The sequence below is a fragment of the Salmo trutta genome, chromosome 1 (assembly GCF_901001165.1).
Source record: "Salmo trutta chromosome 1, fSalTru1.1, whole genome shotgun sequence".
Taxonomy (NCBI): Eukaryota; Metazoa; Chordata; class Actinopteri; order Salmoniformes; family Salmonidae; genus Salmo; species Salmo trutta.
In genome coordinates this window covers 24,727,196-24,737,748 of record NC_042957.1, presented here as the reverse complement: position 1 = coordinate 24,737,748, position 10,553 = coordinate 24,727,196, and the positions used below count along the sequence as shown (strand labels likewise).

Genomic DNA, 10,553 nt, shown 5'->3' with positions numbered 1-10,553 from the left:
AAGACTCTAGTTAGTACAATAACACTGCTGTTAATTAAATAGTCATTAGTAACTGTCTCAATCCTGGTGTTGGAGATGGTATTGTACAAGCCGTCAGATCTATGTGGTAAAGGAGATAAGGGTAAGCTTAGAGCTTAAATGTTCCTGAACGAATACATAAACATTGATTAAACTAGCACAGTGGAGGTGGTAAAGAAACAGTTACTTGTGATTGGCTGACAAAACAGTCCATAAGGAGGAATGGCTTTGATACATCCACAGGAGTCATCAGTAATGTCACAGGACCCATAAGAGAGACACTGATCACATGACCAACCATACTGATCCTCACATCTGCATGTGCTGTTTGGGTAGCATGCTGTGAATGAAAGGAGAGTGGATGGAACATCATAATATCAATGTTTTCTGTGAAACCAACTATTTGAAAATATCTGAACCAGTTCTTGAATATATTTTACAATTCACAAGGAATTAAAACTCAAATGAGCATCAGCAACAGAAATCTCTTACCAGTAGTGAAGTTCACGTCCGATACATTTAACACATTGGAGATCAGGACAGGGTAGGTCAGGCCATTCACACTGGCCCTAAGTACATCTATCAATGTAGCTGAAATATCTGTCATGTCCAACTCAATTTCAATAATTTCCCCATAAGTGGTTGATGGCTCTATGGAAAATTACAATTAAATAAATCATGACAAGCATGTCTATTATTTTCAGTAAATGGAATATATTGCTTGAGTAACTTCTTGGAATATCTGCTGTAGTAGTTGCACTTGGACAAGCAGTAAGATCTGTTGGGATTAGGTAAAAGACGTGTCATCAAGAAGAACTATGCAGCTGGGAGAAATTGCCAAAAACAATTACATACAACTACAACAGGTGCAATGTCAAACACCAAGTGGATGTGAGAATCAAATAGTTACTTGTGATTGGCTGACAGAACTTTCCAAAAAATTCGAAATATTCCATTACTGTACTTCGATGCATGTCTAACGCTGTTTAAAATCAATTTATGTGATTTTTCTCGTAAAATAGCGATAATATTCTGACCGGGAGTCGTTGTTTTCGTTCAGACTGAAAATGTAAAATGGCCTCTTTACGTGCATGCGCGCACCGGTCTCATTGTTCTCAGATCGACCACTATCCAAATCCGCTACTGTTTTTTAGCCAGTGGTGCCTTCTGAGAGCCTATGGGAGCCTTACAAAGTGTCACGTTACAGCAGAGATCCTCTCCTTTGGATAGAGATGACAAAGGCCAAGAAATGGTCAGACAGGGTACTTCCTGTACAGAATCTTCTCAGGTTTTAGCCTGCCATTTGAGTTCTGTTATACTCACAGACACCATTCAAACAGTTTTAGAAACTTTTGAGTGTTTTCTATCCAAAGCTACTAATTATATGCATAGTCTAGTTTCTGGGCAGGAGTAATAACCAGATTAAAAATCGGGTACGTTTTTTTATCCGGCCGTGAAAATATTGCCCCCTATCCATAACAAGTTAAACCAAACCCTTACCCTAAACTAGCCCTACCACCTTAAGGGTCATTCCAGAATTGGAGGATAATTTAGGCATCAACACTTGAAACTTGTCGACTTTGGATCTTGGAGATGGGTGGTTCTTTTTTGATAGTTGGAGCCGCTTTCTGTATTTTTCTGCTCACTGTTCAACTTTCTTCAACTGATCTTGTAGTTGCTGCAGCTCCCTGTTTAATTTTGCTTTGGCAGCCCTCCTTTTTCTTCTCCCAAGATCATGTTGCCTAAAAGAAACAAACAAATATATTGTCACTTAACCATTTCATCTGCAGCAAAATAGACATCACCAGCCATTAACTGTAACCATATAGATACTTTCATTATTGATTTCACAGTAGCAACTTATTTAAGGGTAGTTACCCAGTAATTAATAGATATAAATGACTCACTAATGATGGTTATCATAAAGTGTTGCCCTTGTAATTATTACATATTATACCTATCAAGTAAAAGTGATGCCTATTTCACTGTTCATTGTACAGATAGTTCCTTTACTTAAATATATCCTCATGATCTGTGCTTACACCAACTTGCATTCCTCAATAACCTTAACTCCTGATCTTGAAGTCCCAGGTTGAGAGCTGACTGGATATTCTGGTCTGACTGGAGGATCAGTGCTGACTGGCATTACTCCTCTTATGAGCCTCTCTAACACTACTTCCCTGTTTCTACGTCTTTCCTCCACTTTTCTCTCTTTTTCTAAGTACTGCTGTCTCTGTTCATTTGGCATCATGCCTGGCATGGTAGCGCCTCTGCTTTTCAGCAGCGCTCAATGGTGTGCCAGAACTCTGTTGAATGACGTGGCAAATCGCAGTTCTAGTGTTAATTTTACAAATAGATTGTCCCTTCTTAGTGAACTGAAGGAGACAACCCTGTTACTGTAGTGCAAAATTGTTACTTGAATTATAGTAACAGGGTTTCAAGTAACAGGGTTGTAAATCAATGCTAATGTTAGCTTTTTCTAAGGAATAGATGCTTGCTGTTACTGTCAAGGTCAAGGACAAATTTAGTTATATAAATGAAAACATAACATTTTGAAATTAATGTCTTATTCTGATAATATAAGTAACAGGGTTGTGTTGGTGAGTGACACTCAATCAAGGCTGAAAAGATTGGAAACATTTGAAAAATAGAAGAGAGGACTTACCTTTGGTCTACCCATGGTGATAGCAAATGGCTTGATGATGTAATTTCCTCTGTGTCATGTGACTGTTTCTCTTCCTCTGCCAGGCTAAATAGGTTTCGGTAAAAGGGCTGCGTGCATGTTTTGGGACACAACTTCAGTCCATAATTTATATAATTTAAAATATGTTGATGATTAAACAAATTGTTTTAACCTCTTACATCTACACGTTCCGCTAGCGGAACGTCTGCTCCAATATCCAATGATGGGCGGGGCGCGAAATTCAAACTCCTCTAAATCCGAAAACTTACACTTTTCAAACATATGACTATGTTACAGCTATTTAAAGACAAGACTCTCCTTTATCTAACCAAACTGTCCGATTTCAAAAAGGCTTTACAGCGAAAGCAAAACATTAGATTATGTCAGCAGAGTACCCAGCCAGGAATAATCACACAGCCATTTTTCAAGCTAGCATATCATGTCACATAAACCCAAACCATATCTAAATGCAGCACTAACCTTTGATGATCTTCATCAGATGACACACCTAGGACATTGTGTTATACAATACATGCATGTCTGTTCAATCAAGTTCATATTTATATCAAAAACCAGCTTTTTACATTAGCATGTGACGTTCAGAACTAGCATTCCCACCGAACACTTCCGGTGATTTTACTAAATTACTCACGATAAACGTTCACAAAAAGCATAACAATTATTTTAAGAATTATAGATACAGAACTCCTCTATGCACTCGATATGTCCGATTTTAAAATAGCTTTTCGGATGAAGCACATTTTGCAATAATGTAAGTACATAGCCCGGCGTTACAGGGCTAGCTATTTAGACACCCACCCAGTGTAGCCTTCACCAAAATCACATTTCCTATAAGAAAAATGTTCTTACCTTGCTTGTTCTTCATCAGAATACACTGCCAGGACTTCTACTTCAATAACAAATGTAGGTTTGGTCCCAAATAATCCATCGTTATATCCAAACAGCGACGTTTTGTTCGTGCGTTCTAGACACTATCCCAACGCTAAATCTCGGCCACGAGCATGACGCAAAATATGACAAAAAATTTCGAAATATTCCATTACCGTACTTCGAAGCATGTCAACCGCTGTTTAAAACCAATATTTATGCAATTTATCTCGTAGAGAAGCGATAATATTCCGACCGGGAATCTGCCTGTCTGTAAACTGAGGAAAAAACCAAAAGCCGGGGGCGGGGCGTGTCACGCGCCTAAGGCTTAGTCCATTGACTGACCACTCAGCATTTGCTCTCGTGTGCTTCAGCCAGGGCTTTGAATGACATCATTCCTGTTTTTCCCGGGCTGTGAGACTCCATTGTTGACGTGAGAAGTGTCACGTAAGAGCAGAGATCCTTTGTAAACGACAGAGATAATAAAGAAGGGCAAGAAATGTTCAGACAGGGTACTTCCTGAACAGAAGCATCTCAGGTTTTTGCCTGCCATAGGAGTTCTGTTATACTCACAGACACCATTCAAACAGTTTCAGAAACTTTGGAGTGTTTTCTCTCCAAAGCTAATAATTATATGCATATTCCAGTTTCTGGGCAGGACTAATAATCAGATTAAATCGGGCACGTTTTTTATCCAGCCGTGAAATTACTGCCCCCTAGATGTAACAGGTTAACAATTACAAGAGACATAAACAAAATCATACCAAAAATGTAGAGTTAAAATAAGTTTAACTGTTATATTTGATGTGCAAGTTGGTCATCAAGAAGGTGGGATAAGAAAAAAATGCCATTTTAGGGGGTGGAGAACTATGGTATTTTAAATAATTTTGTAACCACTTTTTCTACAACTATATTTACATTTTGTCCCAGGACAAGCCTAATTTACACAACAAGTGTATGTTTTAGTGTTTTGGGCATGGATTATTTGACATTTTATGGGTAGGACAGAAAATGTACTCCAATTCTGTAATGACCCTTAAACAAACACTTTCCCAACATGAAAAAAAAAAAACACAAAAAAAGGATGTCGTTGGCCAGTAAATATTTTTTTAAATAATACTCTTACTTTAAAAATCCTTAAATGTCACGTATTTCAAGGAGCAGGAAACAGATGAGTCAGGCGCAGGAGACGAAAGGTCCGTAGAATATATATTTAATAAAGTCCAGAGTGAACACAGCGACTAGGCAGGGTGCAAACCACAAACAAGAGGGAGAACAGCTCCAAACTCGAAAAATACATGGGGCGCAGCCCGGCAACCCTATGGCCTATCCAAAATAGTTGTGTAATTAAACACACAAAAAAAATCTTCCAGCCCTTCACCTCAACGTAACAAAACAATCCCGCACAAATCCCAAACAACAAACTAAATACCCTCCCACTAATTACAAACAAGGAACAGGTGCGTACAAAACAGACATAACCAACAGACACATGAAACATGGATCGGTGGCAGCTAGTAGGCCAGCTGTGACAGATTTAAAAAAAGCTTTGAGGAAAGCACACTTTGCAATAATCTGAGTACTGCGCTCAGAAAAATACACTAGGCAATACAGATACCTGCCATTTTGGAGTCATCTAAAATCATAAATAGCATTAGAAATATTCACTTACCTTTGATGTTCTTCATCAGAAGGCACTTCCAGGAATCCCAGGTCCACAATAAACGTTGCTTTGTTCGATAAAGTCCATAATTTGTGTCCAAATAGCTCCTTGTTGTTAGCGCATTCAGTAAGCTACTCCAAGTGTAGGAAGCGCGCGGAAAATGTCACGATGAAAAGTAAAAAAAGTTATATTTACGTTCGTTCAAACATGTCAAACGTTGTATAGCATCAATCTTTAGGGCCTTTATCACTTAGAACTTCAATAATATTCCAACTGGACGATTGCAATGTCTTGAAAAACGTTTTGGAACACAGCTAACTCCCACGTGAATGTGCGCCAATGAACGCCAGTACCTTCCTGAGTAAACAACTTCCAACTTCCTCTGTTCGCTCTCTGTTCATCATAGACGCCTCAAACAACTTTCTCAAGACTGTTGACATCTAGTGGAAGCCTTAGTAAGTGCAAAATGAACCCTAAGTCACTGTGTTCGAAAGGCAATGACTTGAAAGGACTACAAGCACCAGAATTCTCACTTCCTGGTTAGATTTCTCAGGTTTTTGCCTGCCATATGAGTTCTGTTATACTCACAGACATCATTCAAACAGTTTTAGAAACTTCAGAGTGTTTGCTATCCAAATCTACTAATAATATGCGAGTAGTAGGTCGTTTAATTTGTGTACGTTTTTCATCCGGCCGTGAAAATACTGCCCCCTACCCTAGAGAGGTTAACAAGTGCGCCTTGTTAAAGAGGATTTATAAATGTATATTAATGATGGACTGTCATTTTTCTTTGCTTATTTGAGATGTCCGTATTACGGCATGAACTTGGTCTTATACCAAATAGGGTTTTCTGTATACCCCCCTACCTCATCATAACATAACTGATTGGCTGAAACACATTAGGAAAGAAATTCCACAAATTAACTTTTAAAATGAAAATGTAAAACTCTTGGGGCTAGCGGGACACAAGCTGACAACATCCGGTGAAATTTGAGGGCGCGCAGTTCAAATAAATATTCGTAATATTAAACATTCATGAACATACAAGTGTCTTATATCATTTAAAAGCTTAACTTCTTGTTAATCTAACTGCGTTGTCAGATTTCAAAAAGGCTTTACGGCAAAATAATACCATGCGATTGTCTGAGGACGGTACCCCACATCAACATATTTTCAACCAGCACAGGCTTCACAAAATCCCAAATAGAGATAAAATAACTTATCTTTGAAGATCTTCCTCTGTTTTCAATCCTAAGGGTCCCAGCTACAACATGAATGGTTGTTTGATAAAATCCTTCTTTATATCCCAAAAAGTCAGTTTAGTTGGCACCATTGATTTCAGTAATCCACTCGTTCAATAGGGAGACAAAGGAGTCCAAAAAGCTACCGCTAAACTTTGTCCAAACAAGCCAAACAACGTTTCTATTTAATCCTCAGGTACTCTAAAAAGTAAATAAACTATAATGTTTCACACGGAAGGTAGCATGTTCAATAGGAAAGGCAACTTCGCAAGCGTGAACCCTCTCCCTGGCGTGCAGAAAGACTGACTTGCTTCAGGTGGTCCCATAACAAAAACTCCAAATAATTGTTTGATTTTCAAAAACGAATCCTGAAACCTTGAATAAAGACTGTTGACATCTAGTGGAAGCCATAGAAATTGCAATCTGGGTGACGGAGATACATAGACACAATAGGTTTCCATAATAAGAGCCTGGGAGCTCAAAATAAATATATTCTTGTCGGATTGTCTTCGGATTTTAGCCTACCATATATATATAGTCTCAGACATTATTTTAAAGGAATGAGTGGTTTTAGGTGGATTTTTCCTTTAAGATAGAGGGGTTAGGTTAAATGCTGGAGACACATTTCAGTTGTACAGATGACTAAGTTCCCCCTTTCCCTTTTCCTTTCCCTTTAAAGGCAGGAGGTTGGTCGGGTCATATTCTAATCACATCATCGACAACTTTTGCATTTTAGCTAATTAGCAACTGTGCGCCTACTTAATACTTTTTTAGCTACTTTGCAACTACTTAGCATGTTAGATAACCCTTCCCCTAACCCTAAACTTAACCTGAACATGAACGTTAACCTTAAACCTAACATTAACCCTAGCTTCGCAAAAATTTGCCAACTAGCTAATGTTAGCCACAACAAATTGTCATTTGTTACATATCATGAGAAATGAATGATGGACAATCACAAATTAATACATACCATATGTAACCTATTATACTAAATGGAGTGAGACTGATTTACGTTTACTATGTTACATCTACCCCTGAGTCCAGGTTGACACTTTACATTACAGCACATGGACATTGTGATAAGGATGAGGGAATATAGTATACTCACAGTTTGATCAATATCTTTGAACATTGCATTATTTTCATCATTAACCTCTATGGGACCCCTTCCCGTTCTCATCCCATTAACGGGATTGATTTTGACAACAGCCAGTGGAAAATCAGAGCGCCAAATTTAAAACAGCTAAAATCTCATAATTCCATTTTCTCAAACAATCAACTATTTTACACCATTTTAAAGATAAACTTCTCGTTAATCTAACCACATTGTCCGATTTCAAAAAGGCTTTACGGTGAAAACAAACAATTAGATTATGTTAGGACATAAACTTCACAAGAAACACCACACAGCCATTTTCCAAGCAACTAGATGCATCACAAAAAAACAAAACATAGCTAAATGAAGCACTAACCTTTGATGATCTTCATCAGATGACACTCCTAGGACATTATGTTACACAATAAATGTATGTTTTGCTCGATAAAGTTCATGTTTATATCCAAAAATAGCATTTTACATTGGCGCGTAATGTTGAGAAATGTTTTCCCTCCAAACCTTCGGTGAATGAGCACAACGAGCACACATAGTATGTAAATTCTCATCGTAAACATTGATCAATATAGAAGTGTTATGCACAGAATTATAGATACACTTCTAAATGTAAATGTAATCGCTTTGTCAGATTTCAAGAAAGGTTCACGGCAAAAGCACAATTTGCAATAATCTGAGTACAGCCCAGATGACACTAACAACTAGCAAACAGAAACCCGCCATCTTGGAGTCAATAAAACTAAGAAATGACATTATAAATATTCACTTACCTTTGATTATATTCATTAGAAGGCACTCCCAGAAATCCCAGCTCCACAATAAATGTTCGATAAAGTTCATATTTATTTCAAAATAATCAATTTTGTTCGCGCCTTAGGTTCACTATCCAAATCCACTACGCGCGTGCTTACTTAGTCCAGACGAAAAGTCAAAAAAGTTATACTACAGTTTGTAGAAACATATCAAACGATGTATAGAATCAATCTTTAGGTTGTTGTTATCATATACCTTGAATAAAATTTCAACCGGACCTAGCCGTTCTCTTTAGGAGTGAATATGAACTCAGCTCGCTCCCAAGTCATTGAGCGTGACTTGAGCCCATGCCTTATAATGGGACACCCGTTTACCACAGCTGGTATTCCCTTCAAATTCACCATAAAATCTTCAAACACCGTTCTAAAGACTGCTGACATCTAGTGGAAGCTTTAGGAAGTGCAAAATGAACCCTAAGACACTGTATACAGTCAAGGCAATCACTTGAAAGGACTACAAGCACCAGACTTTCCACTTCCTGCTTGACTTTTTCTCAGGTTTTTGCCTGCCATATGAGTTATGTTATACTCACAGACACCATTCAAACAGTTTTAGAAACGTCAGAGTGTTCCCCATCCAAATCTACTAATAATATGCATATTCTAGTTTCTGGGACAGAGTAGTAACCTGTTTAAATTTGGTACGTTTTTCATCCGGCCGTGAAAATACTGCCCCCTAGCCCTAATAGATGGAGTCAAAGGTGATAGCCATAGTAAATTGTAGGTTCAGTGTGTTTTCTAAAACAAAAACAGAACTAAATATAAGAATGTGAAAGTTAAAATTGTAATTACACATTTGTATAATTGAGGTCTCATACCGGAGGGTGTCGTTGGAGTTGCTGAACTTGCTGTTGACCGTTTTGTTGTTGGTACTAGGGCACAGTGGAACAGAAAAACAATATATTGAACACATTGGTGTAACTGGAATATTGGTTATGTCAAACTTCTTTCAAACATGTAACAAGGAAATATGTAAAATTAAATGAATTTGATGTAGTACTGGAGGGTGTCATTGTAGTTGATCTTTCTGTGGAATTTTTTGCTGTTGGCACAGAGGTACAGTGGAACAAAAAAAAACATTATATTTAACTCAATGGTGAAAGTGGAATATTGGTGATGCCCGACTCAATAATATAACAAGGAATTGTAAGTCGCTCTGGATAAGAGCATCTGCTAAATGTAAAAGTAAATACCGTAGGTCCAATGAAATGACATTACTGATTTGTTCCTTTGATGTTGTACTGGAGGGAGTTGTTGAACTTGCTGTGGACTGTTTTGTTGTTGGCACGAATGCGTAAAAGTATTTACTTTACTGACATTGCTGTGTATCACTGAATGATTGCATTTTGATTAACAGAGTAGTTATGTACAGTAACTACTGTGAGAGAAAACTTCGTATTTACCTGATTTGTTTGATATTAATACTTAACAAATAGTAAGACATTTTTGTTCTACTAATGATGTGTTTATATGGTCTCCACTCTAGCTCCCTGCAGCTAATCTGGGCTGCAAATATTCACTAGAGACAATTGATCTACAGCTCGCATTCCATAGACAAAATGTGGTTGGTGTAACCAAGATAGAGATCGCCTGGAGCAGTAGAACAAAACCCTATTTATTCTTATCATCCTGGCATCTGTGAAACTAATCCAGGTTAGGGGTTAAAACAACACCAGGTGCAGATAAACCCAAGGTGGCTTACCATGCCCCCAATCTGCCTGGGAAGGTTGGAACCATCCATGACTAAGCATTTTTAGTGTCAGCTAAATAAGAACCAGCAGTTTCTGTAAAGGTTAAGCTCTCTGCAACACACTCAAGAGTGTGGGGTCTACAGTTTCATTATTGCAATAATTAATCAATGTTAAATAAAGATTGATTGTTAGAATAATTGTAATTGTCAATTTTTGACACTGTTACATATATTTGAAATACATAGATTATTGTGTAAAATCAGTACTTGTTTCCTCTTCTGCTGGAAAAGGTGTGGTAGCAGAGAAATGAGAGATTATTATGATGATGGCTGGTTCTCTAACCTGTTTTACAGCTTTTTGTCTTACAGCTGTAGGTCTCAAGTAAATATACAACCATGGATAACACCATGGCAAGTTCATCTTACTAAGACTCTAGTTAGTAC

At 37.7% G+C, this 10,553-nt stretch overlaps 2 long non-coding RNA genes across 3 annotated transcripts; both read right to left on the bottom strand.

Moving 5' to 3' along the window:
• Window positions 1-81: 81 nt before the first annotated feature.
• Window positions 82-1,009, bottom strand: LOC115201653 (uncharacterized). Its single transcript, XR_003879789.1, has 3 exons — window positions 511-1,009; window positions 206-358; window positions 82-99 (listed from the first exon to the last, which is right to left on the bottom strand). It is a non-coding gene; the product is annotated as an uncharacterized LOC115201653 (long non-coding RNA).
• Window positions 1,010-1,622: 613 nt separating this feature from the next.
• On the bottom strand, window positions 1,623-10,514 carry LOC115192007 (uncharacterized). Of its 2 annotated transcripts, none has more exons than XR_003877858.1 (3): window positions 9,238-10,514; window positions 2,684-2,790; window positions 1,623-1,760 (listed from the first exon to the last, which is right to left on the bottom strand). It is a non-coding gene; the product is annotated as an uncharacterized LOC115192007 (long non-coding RNA). The 2 variants fall into 2 exon arrangements; XR_003877857.1 differs by lacking the exon at window positions 9,238-10,514 and adding an exon at window positions 4,325-5,043 and having other exon boundaries at window positions 2,684-2,873.
• Between the last annotated feature and the right edge of the window lie 39 nt (window positions 10,515-10,553).